The following is a 20461-nucleotide window of genomic DNA, read 5'->3' as shown; positions in this document are numbered from 1 at the left end:
CAGAGAGAGGCCAACTCCACTCAGAGTAACAAGAGACACCAGAGAGAGGCAACTCCACTCAGCGTAACAAGAGACACCAGAGAGAGGCCAACTCCACTCAGAGTACAAGAGACACCAGAGAGAGGCCAACTCCACCGAGAGTAACAAGAGACACCAGAGAGAGGCAACTCCACTCAGAGTAACAAAATACACCAGAGAGAGGCAACTCCACCGAGAGTAACCAGAGACACCAGAGAGAGGCAACTCCACCGAGAGTAACCAAAGACACCAGAGAGAGGCCAGCTCCACTCAGAGTAACCAGAGACACCAAAGAGAGACCAACTCCACCCAGAGTAACCAGAGACAGCAGAGAGAGGCCAACTCCACTCAGAGTAACAAGAGACACCAGAGAGAGGCAACTCCACTCAGAGTAACAAGAGACACCAGAGAGAGGCCAACTCCACTCAGAGTACAAGAGACACCAGAGAGAGGCCAACTCCACCGAGAGTAACAAGAGACACCAGAGAGAGGCAACTCCACCGAGAGTAAACAGAGACACCAGAGAGAGGCCAACTCCACCGAGAGTAACAAGAGAAACCAGAGAGAGGCCAACTCCACCGAGAGTAACAAGAGACACCAGAGAGAGGCCAACTCCACCGAGAGTAACAAGAGACACCAGAGAGAGGCCAACTCCACCGAGAGTAACAAGAGACACCAGAGAGAGGCAAATCCACTCAGAGTAACAAGAGACACCAGAGAGAGGCCAACTCCTCCCAGAGTAACAAGAGACACCAGAGAGAGGCAACTCCACTCAGAGTAACAAGACACACCAGAGAGAGGCCAACTCCACTCAGAGTAACAAGATACACCAGAGAGAGGCCAACTCCACCGAGAGTAACAAGAGACACCAGAGAGAGGCAACTCCACTCAGAGTAACAAAATACACCAGAGAGAGGCAACTCCACCGAGAGTAACCAGAGACACCAGAGAGAGGCAACTCCACCGAGAGTAACCAAAGACACCAGAGAGAGGCCAGCTCCACTCAGAGTAACCAGAGACACCAAAGAGAGACCAACTCCACCCAGAGTAACCAGAGACAGCAGAGAGAGGCCAACTCCACTCAGAGTAACAAGAGACACCAGAGAGAGGCAACTCCACTCAGAGTAACAAGAGACACCAGAGAGAGGCCAACTCCACTCAGAGTACAAGAGACACCAGAGAGAGGCCAACTCCACCGAGAGTAACAAGAGACACCAGAGAGAGGCAACTCCACCGAGAGTAAACAGAGACACCAGAGAGAGGCCAACTCCACCGAGAGTAACAAGAGAAACCAGAGAGAGGCCAACTCCACCGAGAGTAACAAGAGACACCAGAGAGAGGCCAACTCCACCGAGAGTAACAAGAGACACCAGAGAGAGGCCAACTCCACCGAGAGTAACAAGAGACACCAGAGAGAGGCAACTCCACTCAGAGTAACAAGAGACACCAGAGAGAGGCCAACTCCTCCCAGAGTAACAAGAGACACCAGAGAGAGGCAACTCCACTCAGAGTAACAAGAGACACCAGAGAGAGGCCAACTCCACTCAGAGTAACAAGATACACCAGAGAGAGGCCAACTCCACTCAGAGAAACAAGAGACACCAGAGAGAGGCAACTCCACTCAGAGTAACAAGAGACACCAGAGAGAGGCCAACTCCACTCAGAGTACAAGAGACACCAGAGACAGGCCAACTCCACCCAGAGTAACATGAGACACCAGAGTGAGGCCAACTCCACCCAGAGTAACCAGAGACACCAGAGAGAGGCCAACTCCACCGAGAGTAACAAGAGACACCAGAGAGAGGCAACTCCACCGAGAGTAACAAGAGACACCAGAGAGAGGCAACTCCACCGAGAGTAACCAGAGACACCAGAGAGAGGCAACTCCACCGAGAGTAACAAGAGACACCAGAGAGAGGCAACTCCACCGAGAGTAACAAGAGACACCAGGGAGAGGCAACTCCACCGAGAGTAACCAGAGACACCGAAGAGAGGCAACTCCACCGAGAGTAACAAGAGACACCAGAGAGAGGCAACTCCACCGAGAGTAACCAGAGACACCAGAGAGAGGCAACTCCACCGAGAGTAACAAGAGACACCAGAGAGAGGCCAGCTCCACCGAGAGTAACCAGAGACACCAGAGAGAGGCCAACTCCACCGAGAGTAACCAGAGACACCAGAGAGAGACCAACTCCACTCAGAGTAACAAGAGACACCAGAGAGAGGTCAACTCCACTGAGAGTAACCAGAGACACCAGAGAGAGGCCAACTCCACCCCGAGGTAACAAGAGACACCAAAGAGAGGTCAACTCCACTGAGAGTAACAAGAGACACCAAAGAGAGGTCAACTCCACTCAGAGTAACAAGTGACACCAGAGAGAGGCCAACTCCACTCAGAGTAACAAGAGACAGCAGAGAGAGGCCAACTCCACCCCGAGGTAACAAGAGACACCAAAGAGAGGTCAACTCCACTGAGAGTAACAAGAGACACCAGAGAGAGGTCAACTCCACTGAGTGTAACAAGAGACACCAGAAAGAGGCAACTCCACCGAGAGTAACAAGAGACACCAGAGAGAGGCAACTCCACTCAGAGTAACAAGAGACACCAGAGAGAGGCCAACTCCTCCCAGAGTAACAAGAGACACCAGAGAGAGGCAACTCCACTCAGAGTAACAAGAGACACCAGAGAGAGGCCAACTCCACTCAGAGTAACAAGAGACACCAGAGAGAGGCAACTCCACTCAGAGTAACAAGAGACACCAGAGAGAGGCCAACTCCACTCAGAGTACAAGAGACACCAGAGAGAGGCCAACTCCACCGAGAGTAACAAGAGACACCAGAGACAGGCCAACTCCACCGAGAGTAACAAGAGACACCGGAGAGAGGCCAACTCCACCGAGAGTAACAAGAGACACCAGAGAGAGGCCAACTCCACCGAGAGTAACAAGAGACACCAGAGAGAGGCAACTCTACCGAGAGTAAACAGAGACACCAGAGAGAGGCCAACTCCACCGAGAGTAACAAGAGACACCAGAGAGAGGCAACTCCACTCAGAGTAACAAAATACACCAGAGAGAGGCAACTCCACCGAGAGTAACCAGAGACACCAGAGAGAGGCCAGCTCCACTCAGAGTAACCAGAGACACCAAAGAGAGACCAACTCCACCCAGAGTAACATGAGACACCAGAGTGAGGCCAACTCCACCCAGAGTAACCAGAGACACCAGAGAGAGGCCAACTCCACCGAGAGTAACAAGAGACACCAGAGAGAGGCCAACTCCACCGAGAGTAACAAGAGACAGCAGAGAGAGGCCAAATCCTCCGAGAGTAACAAGAGACACCAGAGAGAGGCAACTCCACTCAGAGTAACAAGAGACACCAGAGAGAGGCCAACTCCACTCAGAGTAACAAGAGACAGCAGAGAGAGGCCAACTCCACCCTGACGTAACAAGAGACACCAAAGAGAGGTCAACTCCACTGAGAGTAACAAGAGACACCAGAGAGAGGCCAACTCCACTCAGAGAAACAAGAGACACCAGAGAGAGGCAACTCCACTCAGAGTAACAAGAGACACCAGAGAGAGGCCAACTCCACTCAGAGTACAAGAGACACCAGAGACAGGCCAACTCCACCCAGAGTAACATGAGACACCAGAGTGAGGCCAACTCCACCCAGAGTAACCAGAGACACCAGAGAGAGGCCAACTCCACCGAGAGTAACAAGAGACACCAGAGAGAGGCAACTCCACCGAGAGTAACAAGAGACACCAGAGAGAGGCAACTCCACCGAGAGTAACCAGAGACACCAGAGAGAGGCAACTCCACCGAGAGTAACAAGAGACACCAGAGAGAGGCAACTCCACCGAGAGTAACAAGAGACACCAGGGAGAGGCAACTCCACCGAGAGTAACCAGAGACACCGAAGAGAGGCAACTCCACCGAGAGTAACAAGAGACACCAGAGAGAGGCAACTCCACCGAGAGTAACCAGAGACACCAGAGAGAGGCAACTCCACCGAGAGTAACAAGAGACACCAGAGAGAGGCCAGCTCCACCGAGAGTAACCAGAGACACCAGAGAGAGGCCAACTCCACCGAGAGTAACCAGAGACACCAGAGAGAGACCAACTCCACTCAGAGTAACAAGAGACACCAGAGAGAGGTCAACTCCACTGAGAGTAACCAGAGACACCAGAGAGAGGCCAACTCCACCCCGAGGTAACAAGAGACACCAAAGAGAGGTCAACTCCACTGAGAGTAACAAGAGACACCAAAGAGAGGTCAACTCCACTCAGAGTAACAAGTGACACCAGAGAGAGGCCAACTCCACTCAGAGTAACAAGAGACAGCAGAGAGAGGCCAACTCCACCCCGAGGTAACAAGAGACACCAAAGAGAGGTCAACTCCACTGAGAGTAACAAGAGACACCAGAGAGAGGTCAACTCCACTGAGTGTAACAAGAGACACCAGAAAGAGGCAACTCCACCGAGAGTAACAAGAGACATCAGAGAGAGGCAACTCCACTCAGAGTAACAAGAGACACCAGAGAGAGGCCAACTCCTCCCAGAGTAACAAGAGACACCAGAGAGAGGCAACTCCACTCAGAGTAACAAGAGACACCAGAGAGAGGCCAACTCCACTCAGAGTAACAAGAGACACCAGAGAGAGGCAACTCCACTCAGAGTAACAAGAGACACCAGAGAGAGGCCAACTCCACTCAGAGTACAAGAGACACCAGAGAGAGGCCAACTCCACCGAGAGTAACAAGAGACACCAGAGACAGGCCAACTCCACCGAGAGTAACAAGAGACACCGGAGAGAGGCCAACTCCACCGAGAGTAACAAGAGACACCAGAGAGAGGCCAACTCCACCGAGAGTAACAAGAGACACCAGAGAGAGGCAACTCTACCGAGAGTAAACAGAGACACCAGAGAGAGGCCAACTCCACCGAGAGTAACAAGAGACACCAGAGAGAGGCAACTCCACTCAGAGTAACAAAATACACCAGAGAGAGGCAACTCCACCGAGAGTAACCAGAGACACCAGAGAGAGGCCAGCTCCACTCAGAGTAACCAGAGACACCAAAGAGAGACCAACTCCACCCAGAGTAACATGAGACACCAGAGTGAGGCCAACTCCACCCAGAGTAACCAGAGACACCAGAGAGAGGCCAACTCCACCGAGAGTAACAAGAGACACCAGAGAGAGGCCAACTCCACCGAGAGTAACAAGAGACAGCAGAGAGAGGCCAAATCCTCCGAGAGTAACAAGAGACACCAGAGAGAGGCAACTCCACTCAGAGTAACAAGAGACACCAGAGAGAGGCCAACTCCACTCAGAGTAACAAGAGACAGCAGAGAGAGGCCAACTCCACCCTGACGTAACAAGAGACACCAAAGAGAGGTCAACTCCACTGAGAGTAACAAGAGACACCAGAGAGAGGTCAACTCCACTGAGTGTAACAAGAGACACCAGAAAGAGGCAACTCCACCGAGAGTAACAAGAGACACCAGAGAGAGGCAACTCCACTCAGAGTAACAAGAGACACCAGGGAGAGGCCAACTCCACCCAGAGTAACAAGAGACACCAGAGAGAGGCAACTCCACTCAGAGTAACAAGAGACACCAGAGAGAGGCCAACTCCACTCAGAGTAACAAGAGACACCAGAGAGAGGCCAACTCCACTCAGAGTAACAAGAGACACCAGAGAGAGGCAACTCCACTCAGAGTAAAAAGAGACACCAGAGAGAGGCCAACTCCACTCAGAGTACAAGAGACACCAGAGAGAGGCCAACTCCACCGAGAGTAACAAGAGAAACCAGAGAGAGGCCAACTCCACCGAGAGTAACAAGAGACACCAGAGAGAGGCCAACTCCACCGAGAGTAACAAGAGACACCAGAGAGAGGCCAACTCCACCGAGAGTAACCAGAGACACCAAAGAGAGACCAACTCCACCCAGAGGAACCAGAGACACCAGAGAGAGGCCAACTCCACTCAGAGTAACAAGAGACACCAGAGAGAGGCAACTCCACTCAGCGTAACAAGAGACACCAGAGAGAGGCCAACTCCACTCAGAGTACAAGAGACACCAGAGAGAGGCCAACTCCACCGAGAGTAACAAGAGACACCAGAGAGAGGCAACTCCACTCAGAGTAACAAAATACACCAGAGAGAGGCAACTCCACCGAGAGTAACCAGAGACACCAGAGAGAGGCAACTCCACCGAGAGTAACCAAAGACACCAGAGAGAGGCCAGCTCCACTCAGAGTAACCAGAGACACCAAAGAGAGACCAACTCCACCCAGAGTAACCAGAGACAGCAGAGAGAGGCCAACTCCACTCAGAGTAACAAGAGACACCAGAGAGAGGCAACTCCACTCAGAGTAACAAGAGACACCAGAGAGAGGCCAACTCCACTCAGAGTACAAGAGACACCAGAGAGAGGCCAACTCCACCGAGAGTAACAAGAGACACCAGAGAGAGGCAACTCCACCGAGAGTAAACAGAGACACCAGAGAGAGGCCAACTCCACCGAGAGTAACAAGAGAAACCAGAGAGAGGCCAACTCCACCGAGAGTAACAAGAGACACCAGAGAGAGGCCAACTCCACCGAGAGTAACAAGAGACACCAGAGAGAGGCCAACTCCACCGAGAGTAACAAGAGACACCAGAGAGAGGCAACTCCACCGAGAGTAAACAGAGACACCAGAGAGAGGCCAACTCCACCGAGAGTAACAAGAGACACCAGAGAGAGGCAACTCCACTCAGAGTAACAAAATACACCAGAGAGAGGCAACTCCACCGAGAGGAACCAGAGACACCAGAGAGAGGCAACTCCACCGAGAGTAACCAGAGACACCAGAGAGAGGCCAGCTCCACTCAGAGTAACCAGAGACACCAAAGAGAGACCAACTCCACCCAGAATAACATGAGACACCAGAGTGAGGCCAACTCCACCCAGAGTAACTAGAGACACCAGGGAGAGGCCAACTCCACCGAGAGTAACCAGAGACACCAGAGAGAGGCCAGCTCCACTCAGAGTAACCAGAGACACCAAAGAGAGACCAACTCCACCCAGAATAACATGAGACACCAGAGTGAGGCCAACTCCACCCAGAGTAACTAGAGACACCAGAGAGAGGCCAACTCCACCCAGAGTAACAAGAGACACCAGAGAGAGGCAACTCCACAGAGAGTAATAAGAGACACCAGAGAGAGGCAACTCCACCGAGAGTAACAAGAGACACCAGAGAGAGGCAACTCCACCGAGAGTAACAAGAGACACCAGAGAGAGGCCACCTCCACCCAGAGTAACAAGAGACACCAGAGAGAGGCCAAATCCTCCGAGAGTAACAAGAGACACCAGAGAGAGGCAACTCCACTCAGAGTAACAAGAGACACCAGAGAGAGGCCAACTCCACTCAGAGTAACAAGAGACAGCAGAGAGAGGCCAACTCCACCCCGAGGTAACAAGAGACACCAAAGAGAGGTCAACTCCACTGAGAGTAACAAGAGACACCAGAGAGAGGTCAACTCCACTGAGTGTAACAAGAGACACCAGAAAGAGGCAACTCCACCGAGAGTAACAAGAGACACCAGAAAGAGGCAACTCCACTCAGAGTAACAAGAAACACCAGAGAGAGTCCAACTCCACTCAGAGTAACAAGAGACACCAGAGAGAGGCCAACTCCACTCAGAGTAACAAGAGACACCAGAGAGAGGCAACTCCACTCAGAGTAACAAGAGACACCAGAGAGAGGCCAACTCCACTCAGAGTACAAGAGACACCAGAGAGAGGCCAACTCCACCGAGAGTAACAAGAGAAACCAGAGAGAGGCCAACTCCATCGAGAGTAACAAGAGACACCAGAGAGAGGCCAACTCCACCGAGAGTAACAAGAGAAACCAGAGAGAGGCCAACTCCACCGAGAGTAACAAGAGACACCAGAGAGAGGCAACTCCACCGAGAGTAACAAGAGACACCAGAGAGAGGCAACTCCACCGAGAGTAACCAGAGACACCAGAGAGAGGCAACTCCACCGAGAGTAACAAGAGACACCTGAGAGAGGCAACTCCACCGAGAGTAACAAGAGACACCAGGGAGAGGCAACTCCACCGAGAGTAACCAGAGACACCGAAGAGAGGCAACTCCACCGAGAGTAACAAGAGACACCAGAGAGAGGCAACTCCACCGAGAGTAACCAGAGACACCAGAGAGAGGCAACTCCACCGAGAGTAACAAGAGACACCAAAGAGAGGCCAGCTCCACCGAGAGTAACCAGAGACACCAGAGAGAGGCCAACTCCACCGAGAGTAACCAGAGACACCAGAGAGAGGCCAACTCCACTCAGAGTAACAATAGACACCAGAGAGATGTCAACTCCACTGAGAGTAACCAGAGACACCAGAGAGAGGCCAACTCCACCCCGAGGTAACAAGAGACACCAAAGAGAGGTCAACTCCACTGAGAGTAACAAGAGACACCAAAGAGAGGTCAACTCCACTCAGAGTAACAAGTGACACCAGAGAGAGGCCAACTCCACTCAGAGTAACAAAAGACAGCAGAGAGAGGCCAACTCCACCCCGAGGTAACAAGAGACACCAAAGAGAGGTCAACTCCACTGAGAGTAACAAGAGACACCAGAGAGAGGTCAACTCCACTGAGTGTAACAAGAGACACCAGAAAGAGGCAACTCCACCGAGAGTAACAAGAGACACCAGAGAGAGGCAACTCCACTCAGAGTAACAAGAGACACCAGAGAGAGGCCAACTCCTCCCAGAGTAACAAGAGACACCAGAGAGAGGCAACTCCACTCAGAGTAACAAGAGACACCAGAGAGAGGCCAACTCCACTCAGAGTAACAAGATACACCAGAGAGAGGCCAACTCCACTCAGAGAAACAAGAGACACCAGAGAGAGGCAACTCCACTCAGAGTAACAAGAGACACCAGAGAGAGGCCAACTCCACTCAGAGTACAAGAGACACCAGAGACAGGCCAACTCCACCGAGAGTAACAAGAGACACCAGAGACAGGCCAACTCCACCGAGAGTAACAAGAGACACCGGAGAGAGGCCAACTCCACCGAGAGTAACAAGAGACACCAGAAAGAGGCAACTCCACTCAGAGTAACAAGAAACACCAGAGAGAGTCCAACTCCACTCAGAGTAACAAGAGACACCAGAGAGAGGCCAACTCCACTCAGAGTAACAAGAGACACCAGAGAGAGGCAACTCCACTCAGAGTAACAAGAGACACCAGAGAGAGGCCAACTCCACTCAGAGTACAAGAGACACCAGAGAGAGGCCAACTCCACCGAGAGTAACAAGAGAAACCAGAGAGAGGCCAACTCCATCGAGAGTAACAAGAGACACCAGAGAGAGGCCAACTCCACCGAGAGTAACAAGAGAAACCAGAGAGAGGCCAACTCCACCGAGAGTAACAAGAGACACCAGAGAGAGGCAACTCCACCGAGAGTAACAAGAGACACCAGAGAGAGGCAACTCCACCGAGAGTAACCAGAGACACCAGAGAGAGGCAACTCCACCGAGAGTAACAAGAGACACCTGAGAGAGGCAACTCCACCGAGAGTAACAAGAGACACCAGGGAGAGGCAACTCCACCGAGAGTAACCAGAGACACCGAAGAGAGGCAACTCCACCGAGAGTAACAAGAGACACCAGAGAGAGGCAACTCCACCGAGAGTAACCAGAGACACCAGAGAGAGGCAACTCCACCGAGAGTAACAAGAGACACCAAAGAGAGGCCAGCTCCACCGAGAGTAACCAGAGACACCAGAGAGAGGCCAACTCCACCGAGAGTAACCAGAGACACCAGAGAGAGGCCAACTCCACTCAGAGTAACAATAGACACCAGAGAGATGTCAACTCCACTGAGAGTAACCAGAGACACCAGAGAGAGGCCAACTCCACCCCGAGGTAACAAGAGACACCAAAGAGAGGTCAACTCCACTGAGAGTAACAAGAGACACCAAAGAGAGGTCAACTCCACTCAGAGTAACAAGTGACACCAGAGAGAGGCCAACTCCACTCAGAGTAACAAAAGACAGCAGAGAGAGGCCAACTCCACCCCGAGGTAACAAGAGACACCAAAGTGAGGTCAACTCCACTGAGAGTAACAAGAGACACCAGAGAGAGGTCAACTCCACTGAGTGTAACAAGAGACACCAGAAAGAGGCAACTCCACCGAGAGTAACAAGAGACACCAGAGAGAGGCAACTCCACTCAGAGTAAGAAGAGACACCAGAGAGAGGCCAACTCCTCCCAGAGTAACAAGAGACACCAGAGAGAGGCAACTCCACTCAGAGTAACAAGAGACACCAGAGAGAGGCCAATTCCACTCAGAGTAACAAGATACACCAGAGAGAGGCCAACTCCACTCAGAGAAACAAGAGACACCAGAGAGAGGCAACTCCACTCAGAGTAACAAGAGACACCAGAGAGAGGCCAACTCCACTCAGAGTACAAGAGACACCAGAGACAGGCCAACTCCACCGAGAGTAACAAGAGACACCAGAGACAGGCCAACTCCACCGAGAGTAACAAGAGACACCGGAGAGAGGCCAACTCCACCGAGAGTAACAAGAGACACCAGAGAGAGGCCAACTCCACCGAGAGTAACAAGAGACACCAGAGAGAGGCAACTCTACCGAGAGTAAACAGAGACACCAGAGAGAGGCCAACTCCACCGAGAGTAACAAGAGACACCACAGAGAGGCAACTCCACTCAGAGTAACAAAATACACCAGAGAGAGGCAACTCCACCGAGAGTAACCAGAGACACCAGAGAGAGGCCAGCTCCACTCAGAGTAACCAGAGACACCAAAGAGAGACCAACTCCACCCAGAGTAACATGAGACACCAGAGTGAGGCCAACTCCACCCAGAGTAACCAGAGACACCAGAGAGAGGCCAACTCCACCGAGAGTAACAAGAGACACCAGAGAGAGGCCAACTCCACCGAGAGTAACAAGAGACAGCAGAGAGAGGCCAAATCCTCCGAGAGTAAAAAGAGACACCAGAAAGAGGCAACTCCACCGAGAGTAACAAGAGACACCAGAGAGAGGCCAACTCCACTCAGAGTAACAAGAGACACCAGAGAGAGGCCAACTCCACCCAGAGTAACAAGAGACACCAGAGAGAGGCAACTCCACTCAGAGTAACAAGAGACACCAGAGAGAGGCCAACTCCACTCAGAGTAACAAGAGACACCAGAGAGAGGCCAACTCCACTCAGAGTAACAAGAGACACCAGAGAGAGGCAACTCCACTCAGAGTAACAAGAGACACCAGAGAGAGGCCAACTCCACTCAGAGTACAAGAGACACCAGAGAGAGGCCAACTCCACCGAGAGTAACAAGAGACAGCAGAGAGAGGCCAAATCCTCCGAGAGTAACAAGAGACACCAGAGAGAGGCAACTCCACTCAGAGTAACAAGAGACACCAGAGAGAGGCCAACTCCACTCAGAGTAACAAGAGACAGCAGAGAGAGGCCAACTCCACCCCGAGGTAACAAGAGACACCAAAGAGAGGTCAACTCCACTGAGAGTAACAAGAGACACCAGAGAGAGGTCAACTCCACTGAGTGTAACAAGAGACACCAGAAAGAGGCAACTCCACCGAGAGTAACAAGAGACACCAGAGAGAGGCAACTCCACTCAGAGTAACAAGAGACACCAGAGAGAGGCCAACTCCACCCAGAGTAACAAGAGACACCAGAGAGAGGCAACTCCACTCAGAGTAACAAGAGACACCAGAGAGAGGCCAACTCCACTCAGAGTAACAAGAGACACCAGAGAGAGGCCAACTCCACTCAGAGTAACAAGAGACACCAGAGAGAGGCCAACTCCACTCAGAGTAACAAGAGACACCAGAGAGAGGCAACTCCACTCAGAGTAACAAGAGACACCAGAGAGAGGCCAACTCCACTCAGAGTACAAGAGACACCAGAGAGAGGCCAACTCCACCGAGAGTAACAAGAGAAACCAGAGAGAGGCCAACTCCATCGAGAGTAACAAGAGACACCAGAGAGAGGCCAACTCCACCGAGAGTAACAAGAGAAACCAGAGAGAGGCCAACTCCACCGAGAGTAACAAGAGACACCAGAGAGAGGCAACTCCACCGAGAGTAACAAGAGACACCAGAGAGAGGCAACTCCACCGAGAGTAACCAGAGACACCAGAGAGAGGCAACTCCACCGAGAGTAACAAGAGACACCAGAGAGAGGCAACTCCACCGAGAGTAACAAGAGACACCAGGGAGAGGCAACTCCACCGAGAGTAACCAGAGACACCGAAGAGAGGCAACTCCACCGAGAGTAACAAGAGACACCAGAGAGAGGCAACTCCACCGAGAGTAACCAGAGACACCAGAGAGAGGCAACTCCACCGAGAGTAGCAAGAGACACCAGAGAGAGGCCAGCTCCACCGAGAGTAACCAGAGACACCAGAGAGAGGCCAACTCCACCGAGAGTAACCAGAGACACCAGAGAGAGGCCAACTCCACTCAGAGTAACAATAGACACCAGAGAGATGTCAACTCCACTGAGAGTAACCAGAGACACCAGAGAGAGGCCAACTCCACCCCGAGGTAACAAGAGACACCAAAGAGAGGTCAACTCCACTGAGAGTAACAACAGACACCAAAGAGAGGTCAACTCCACTCAGAGTAACAAGTGACACCAGAGAGAGGCCAACTCCACTCAGAGTAACAAGAGACAGCAGAGAGAGGCCAACTCCACCCCGAGGTAACAAGAGACACCAAAGAGAGGTCAACTCCACTGAGAGTAACAAGAGACACCAGAGAGAGGTCAACTCCACTGAGTGTAACAAGAGACACCAGAAAGAGGCAACTCCACCGAGAGTAACAAGAGACACCAGAGAGAGGTAACTCCACTCAGAGTAACAAGAGACACCAGAGAGAGGCCAACTCCTCCCAGAGTAACAAGAGACACCAGAGAGAGGCAACTCCACTCAGAGTAACAAGAGACACCAGAGAGAGGCCAACTCCACTCAGAGTAACAAGATACACCAGAGAGAGGCCAACTCCACTCAGAGTAACAAGAGACACCAGAGAGAGGCAACTCCACTCAGAGTAACAAGAGACACCAGAGAGAGGCCAACTCCACTCAGAGTACAAGAGACACCAGAGAGAGGCCAACTCCACCGAGAGTAACAAGAGACACCAGAGACAGGCCAACTCCACCGAGAGTAACAAGAGACACCGGAGAGAGGCCAACTCCACCGAGAGTAACAAGAGACACCAGAGAGAGGCCAACTCCACCGAGAGTAACAAGAGACACCAGAGAGAGGCAACTCTACCGAGAGTAAACAGAGACACCAGAGAGAGGCCAACTCCACCGAGAGTAACAAGAGACACCAGAGAGAGGCAACTCCACTCAGAGTAACAAAATACACCAGAGAGAGGCAACTCCACCGAGAGTAACCAGAGACACCAAAGAGAGACCAACTCCACCCAGAGTAACATGAGACACCAGAGTGAGGCCAACTCCACCCAGAGTAACCAGAGACACCAGAGAGAGGCCAACTCCACCGAGAGTAACAAGAGACACCAGAGAGAGGCCAACTCCACCGAGAGTAACAAGAGACAGCAGAGAGAGGCCAAATCCTCCGAGAGTAACAAGAGACACCAGAGAGAGGCAACTCCACTCAGAGTAACAAGAGACACCAGAGAGAGGCCAACTCCACTCAGAGCAACAAGAGACAGCAGAGAGAGGCCAACTCCACCCCGAGGTAACAAGAGACACCAAAGAGAGGTCAACTCCACTGAGAGTAACAAGAGACACCAGAGAGAGGTCAACTCCACTGAGTGTAACAAGAGACACCAGAAAGAGGCAACTCCACCGAGAGTAACAAGAGACACCAGAGAGAGGCAACTCCACTCAGAGTAACAAGAGACACCAGAGAGAGGCCAACTCCACCCATAGTAACAAGAGACACCAGAGAGAGGCAACTCCACTCAGAGTAACAAGAGACACCAGATAGAGGCCAACTCGACTCAGAGTAACAAGAGACACCAGAGAGAGGCCAACTCCACTCAGAGTAACAAGAGACACCAGAGAGAGGCAACTCCACTCAGAGTAACAAGAGACACCAGAGAGAGGCCAACTCCACTCAGAGTACAAGAGACACCAGAGAGAGGCCAACTCCACCGAGAGTAACAAGAGAAACCAGAGAGAGGCCAACTCCACCGAGAGTAACAAGAGACACCAGAGAGAGGCCAACTCCACCGAGAGTAACAAGAGACACCAGAGAGAGGCCAACTCCACCGAGAGTAACAAGAGACACCAGAGAGAGGCAACTCCACCGAGAGTAAACAGAGACACCAGAGAGAGGCCAACTCCACCGAGAGTAACAAGAGACACCAGAGAGAGGCAACTCCACTCAGAGTAACAAAATACACCAGAGAGAGGCAACTCCACCGAGAGTAACCAGAGACACCAGAGAGAGGCAACTCCACCGAGAATAACCAGAGACACCAGAGAGAGGCCAGCTCCACTCAGAGTAACCAGAGACACCAAAGAGAGACCAACTCCACCCAGAGGAACCAGAGACACCAGAGAGAGGCCAACTCCACTCAGAGTAACAAGAGACACCAGAGAGAGGCAACTCCACTCAGAGTAACAAGAGACACCAGAGAGAGGCCAACTCCACTCAGAGTACAAGAGACACCAGAGAGAGGCCAACTCCACCGAGAGTAACAAGAGACACCAGAGAGAGGCAACTCCACTCAGAGTAACAAAATACACCAGAGAGAGGCAACTCCACCGAGAGTAACCAGAGACACCAGAGAGAGGCAACTCCACCGAGAGTAACCAAAGACACCAGAGAGAGGCCAGCTCCACTCAGAGTAACCAGAGACACCAAAGAGAGACCAACTCCACCCAGAGTAACCAGAGACACCAGAGAGAGGCCAACTGCACTCAGAGTAACAAGAGACACCAGAGAGAGGCAACTCCACTCAGAGTAACAAGAGACACCAGAGAGAGGCCAACTCCACTCAGAGTACAAGAGACACCAGAGAGAGGCCAACTCCACCGAGAGTAACAAGAGAAACCAGAGAGAGGCCAACTCCACCGAGAGTAACAAGAGACACCAGAGAGAGGCCAACTCCACCGAGAGTAACAAGAGACACCAGAGAGAGGCCAACTCCACCGAGAGTAACAAGAGACACCAGAGAGAGGCAACTCCACCGAGAGTAAACAGAGACACCAGAGAGAGGCCAACTCCACCGAGAGTAACAAGAGACACCAGAGAGAGGCAACTCCACTCAGAGTAACAAAATACACCAGAGAGAGGCAACTCCACCGAGAGGAACCAGAGACACCAGAGAGAGGCAACTCCACCGAGAGTAACCAGAGACACCAGAGAGAGGCCAGCTCCACTCAGAGTAACCAGAGACACCAAAGAGAGACCAACTCCACCCAGAATAACATGAGACACCAGAGTGAGGCCAACTCCACCCAGAGTAACCAGAGACACCAGGGAGAGGCCAACTCCACCGAGAGTAACAAGAGACACCAGAGAGAGGCAACTCCACTCAGAGTAACAAAATACACCAGAGAGAGGCCAACTCCTCCCAGAGTAACAAGAGACACCAGAGAGAGGCAACTCCACCGAGAGTAACAAGAGACACCAGAGAGAGGCATCTCCACTCAGAGTAACAAAATACACCAGAGAGAGGCAACTCCACCGAGAGGAACCAGAGACACCAGAGAGAGGCAACTCCACCGAGAGTAACCAGAGACACCAGAGAGAGGCCAGCTCCACTCAGAGTAACCAGAGACACCAAAGAGAGACCAACTCCACCCAGAATAACATGAGACACCAGAGTGAGGCCAACTCCACCCAGAGTAACCAGCGACACCAGGGAGAGGCCAACTCCACCGAGAGTAACAAGAGACAGCAGAGAGAGGCCAATTCCACCCAGAGTAACTAGAGACACCAGAGAGAGGCCAACTCCACCCAGAGTAACAAGAGACACCAGAGAGAGGCCAAATCCACCGAGAGTAACAAGAGACACCAGAGAGAGGCAACTCCACAGAGAGTAATAAGAGACACCAGAGAGAGGCAACTCCACCGAGAGTAACAAGAGACACCAGAGAGAGGCAACTCCACCGAGAGTAACAAGAGACACCAGAGAGAGGTCAACTCCACCCAAAGTAACAAGAGACACCAGAGAGAGGCCACCTCCACCCAGAGTAACAAAATACACCAGAGAGAGGGAACTCCACTGAGAATAACAAGAGACACCAGGGAGAGGCAACTCTACCCAGAGTAACAAGAGACACCAGAGAGTGGCCAACTCCACCGAGAGTAACAAAAGACACCAGAGAGAGGGCAACTCCATGAAGAGAAAGAAGAGACACCTGAGAGGAGCCAACTCCACCCAAAGTAATAAGAGACAGCAGGGAGACGTCAACTTCACTCAGAGTAACAAGAGACATCAGAGAGAGACCAACTCAGGGAATTACAGGAATGTCTCTGAAGAGAAAACCATCTAGAGAGAACCTCTGTAATAAGCAGGCTACCTGTGGCAGGAGCAGTACCACGCATGGCAGTATCTGGGATATGTGAATAGATAAAGACTAACAAAAAGGTTTCATGTTTAAGTATACATGTCTCAATATTTCGTCACTGAGACATCACTGTGCACCATATTGCAACAATCATCAATGGGATTTTTATTCATAATAGTAATCTTTATTATTGTCACAAGCAGGCTGACATTAACACTGCAATTCGTGGTGTCAAGGCGGTGGACCCCTGCCTGAACTGAACCCCGTTTGCCAAAGTTCCACATCAGTCCTGCGCCCGAACACCTCCCTCCGTTTGAAATAGAGGGGCTTCCTCTATGAGCTGCTGCTGCACACACTCTAACCTGCACCTTCCTCCACCGACAAGGAATGTCTTGGCATTCTGTTTCAATGCCTGCGGTCGGAGAAGTCCCCAATTGAGGGCTGTTTATGTGGGAGTCCTCCCTTTCTCCATCGGGGATCTAGTTCTTTGAAAGGGTTGCACATCAATGTTTTGTTACACTTCAGTCCCCTGATTTTATTCTTCGGTCACCCGGTGTGGAGCGGGGAGGAGAAGGAGGACCTCATTGTAAGATTATTTCTGGACCTGCCACATTAGCAATTAGCAGGTCCAGGCTGCATGTGGTCAAGTGGTTCATCTGACCCGGCAATCTGCTCTTCTGCCATGGTTACATTAGCAGCCAAGCGACTTTAAGAGAGGGAGCACATTTCAGGCCTTCCGTAACCAGTGGGTGTGCTGGGGCAGGGATGAGTCACATCCTGGGGAAAGATATTTTAGTTTAATTAGTTAAGTTCCCCTTTGATGTTTTTTTTCAGTTACAGTTTAGTTGTGCCCCACCAGGGTCTGTTACACATTCTTGACCTTATTTAATTCTTTGATTTTTATTTTGGCAAAAAGCATTCACAATATTATCGGACTTCCGGAGGTTGTGAAAAGAGTTGCATTGAAATGTTTAACAAATTTGTATCTCATAAATACTTGAGGTGCTTTTGCAGGACATTATCTCCCACCTTGGGGATTTTGTGTATGAGAGTAATCAAATAAAAATTACTGACATTTTAACAAACTTTCCCCAATCCCATGAAGGCAGACCAGTTCCCAAAAATGTTCCTGTTTCTTCCTGTTTTTCCCAGAGGTGGGTTCACAGGGAAGGCAACTGGCCTAGCAGTGGTGGAAATCTAATTAAATTATTTAAGGAGACAATTCGTGTAAATCGTCCCACAATAATGCAGACTTCCGAGTGTCACACTGGTCCCCATTGGATCAGCACCCGGGCAGCACAGAGGTGGCGGATGCACAGTAGGAGGTCAGAAGTGTAATCAATTTGAAGGATTTTAAATGTTCTCTAACTTCAAAAAAAACTACCCAGAAGGATGTTGTAATTCAGAAGTTTATCATTGTTCTAGGATCGCCTGGAGTCTGTTCCACCAACAGTGCTGGAACAGATAAAGGCCCTTACTGAGTAAAGATGGCCATCCTAAGGAGTTCCTGCCAGCCAATGGGGATCAGTGTGACACAGCAGGGACCAGTGTGTTACAGTGGGGACCAGTGTGATACAATGGCGGACCAGTTTGACACAATAGGGACCAGTGTCATACAATGACGACCAGTGTGATACAATGGGGGACCAGTGTGATACAATGGGGGACCAGTGTGATACAATGACGACCAGTGTGATACAATGATGACCAGTGTGACACAATGAGGGCCAGTGTGATACAACAGAGGACCAGTGTGGTACAATGAGGACCAGTGTGATACAACAGAGGACCAGTGTGATACAATGAGGACCAGTGTGATACAATGGGGGACCAGTGTGATGCAATGACGACCAGTGTGATACAATGATGACCAGTGTGACACAATGAGGACCAGTGTGATACAACAGAGGACCAGTGTGGTACAATGAGGACCAGTGTGATACAACAGAGGACCAGTGTGATACAATGAGGACCAGTGTGATACAATGGGGGACCAGTGTGATACAATGAGGACCAGTGTGATACAATGAGGACCAGTGTGATACAATGTGGATCAGTGTGGTACAATGCGGACCAGTGTGATATAATGAGGATCAGTGTGATACAATGAGGACCAGTGTGATACAATGAGGATCAGTGTAGTACAATGAGGACCAGTGTGATACAATGAGGATCAGTGTGATACAATGAGGACCAGTGTGATACAATGAGGACCAGTGTGATACAATGAGGACCAGTGTGATACAATGTGGATCAGTGTGGTACAATGAGGACCAGTGTGATACAATGAGGATCAGTGTGATACAATGAGGACCAGTGTGATACAATGAGGACCAGTGTGATACAATGAGGATCAGTGTGGTACAATGAGGATCATGTGATACAATGAGGATCAGTGTGGTACAATGAGGACCAATGTGCTACAATGGGGACCAGTGTGATACAATGGCGACCAGTGATACAATGGGGCACAGTGTGATACAATGGGGACCAGTGTGATACAATGAGGATCAGGGGCGAAATTCTCCCGAAACGGCGTGATGTCCGCCGACTGGCGCCCAAAACGGTGCCAATCAGACGGGCATCGCGCCGCCCCAAAGGTGCGGAATGCTCCGCATCTTTGGAGGCCGAGCCCCAACATTGAGGGACTAGGCCGATGCCGGAGGAATTTCTGCCCCACCAGCTGGCGGAAACGACCTTTGTTGCCCCGCCAGCTGGCGCGGAAATTACATCTCGGGGCGGCGTATGCGCGGGAGCGTCAGCGGCCGCTGACAGTTTCCCACGCATGCGCAGTGGAGGGAGTCTCTTCCGCCTCCGCCATGGTAGAGACCGTGGCGGAGGCGGAAGGGAAAGAGTGCCCCCACGGCACAGGCCCGCCCGCAGATCGGTGGGCCCCGATCGCAGGCTAGGCCACTGTGGGGGCACCCACCGGGGCCAGATCGCCCCATGCCCCCACCCCCAGGACCCTAGAGCCCACCCACGCCGCCTTGTCCCGCCGTTCAAAAGGTGGTTTAATCCACGCCGGCGGGACAGGCAATTTATTGGCGGGACTTAGGCCCATCCGGGCTGGAGAATCCAGCGGGGTGGCCAGCGGGGGGTCGGAGAATGACGCCCCAGGTGTGATACAATGAGTACTAGTGTGATTCAATGAGGACCAGTGTAGTACAATGAGGACCAGTGTGATACAATGAGGACCAGTGTGATACAATGGGGGACCAGTGTGATACAATGGGGACCAGTGTGATACAATGAGGATCAGTGTGGTACAATGAGGACCAATGTGATACAATGAGGATCATTGTGATACAATGGGGACCAGTGTGATACAATGGGGACCAGTGTGATACAATGGGGACCAGTGTGATACAATGAGGACCAGTGTGATACAATGAGGATCAGTGCAATACATTGGGGACCAGTGTGATACAATGAAGACCAATGTGAAACAATGAGGATCAGTGTGATACAATGAGGACCAATGTGCTACAATGGGGACCAGTGTAATACAATGGGGAACAGTGTGATACAATGGGGACCAGTGTGATCCAATGATGATCAGTGTGATACAATGAGGACTAGTGTGATCCAATGATGACCAGTGCGGTACAATGAGTATCAGTGTGACACAATGGGGACCAGTGTGATACAATGGGGGACCAGTGTGATACAATTAGGACTAGTGTGATACAATGTGGATCAGTGTGACACAATGGGGATCTGTGTGATACAAGGGGGACCAGTGTGATACAATGGTGGACCAGTGTGATACAATGAGGACTTGTGTGATACAATATGGATCAGTGTGACACAATGGGGGAACAGTGTGATACAAGGGGAAGAGTGTGATACAATGGGGACCAGTGTGACACAATGAGGATCAGTGTGACACAA

Source organism: Scyliorhinus torazame, chromosome 6 (genome assembly GCF_047496885.1).
Source record: "Scyliorhinus torazame isolate Kashiwa2021f chromosome 6, sScyTor2.1, whole genome shotgun sequence".
Classification (NCBI taxonomy): Eukaryota; Metazoa; Chordata; class Chondrichthyes; order Carcharhiniformes; family Scyliorhinidae; genus Scyliorhinus; species Scyliorhinus torazame.
Note: the sequence above shows the minus strand (reverse complement) of the source record.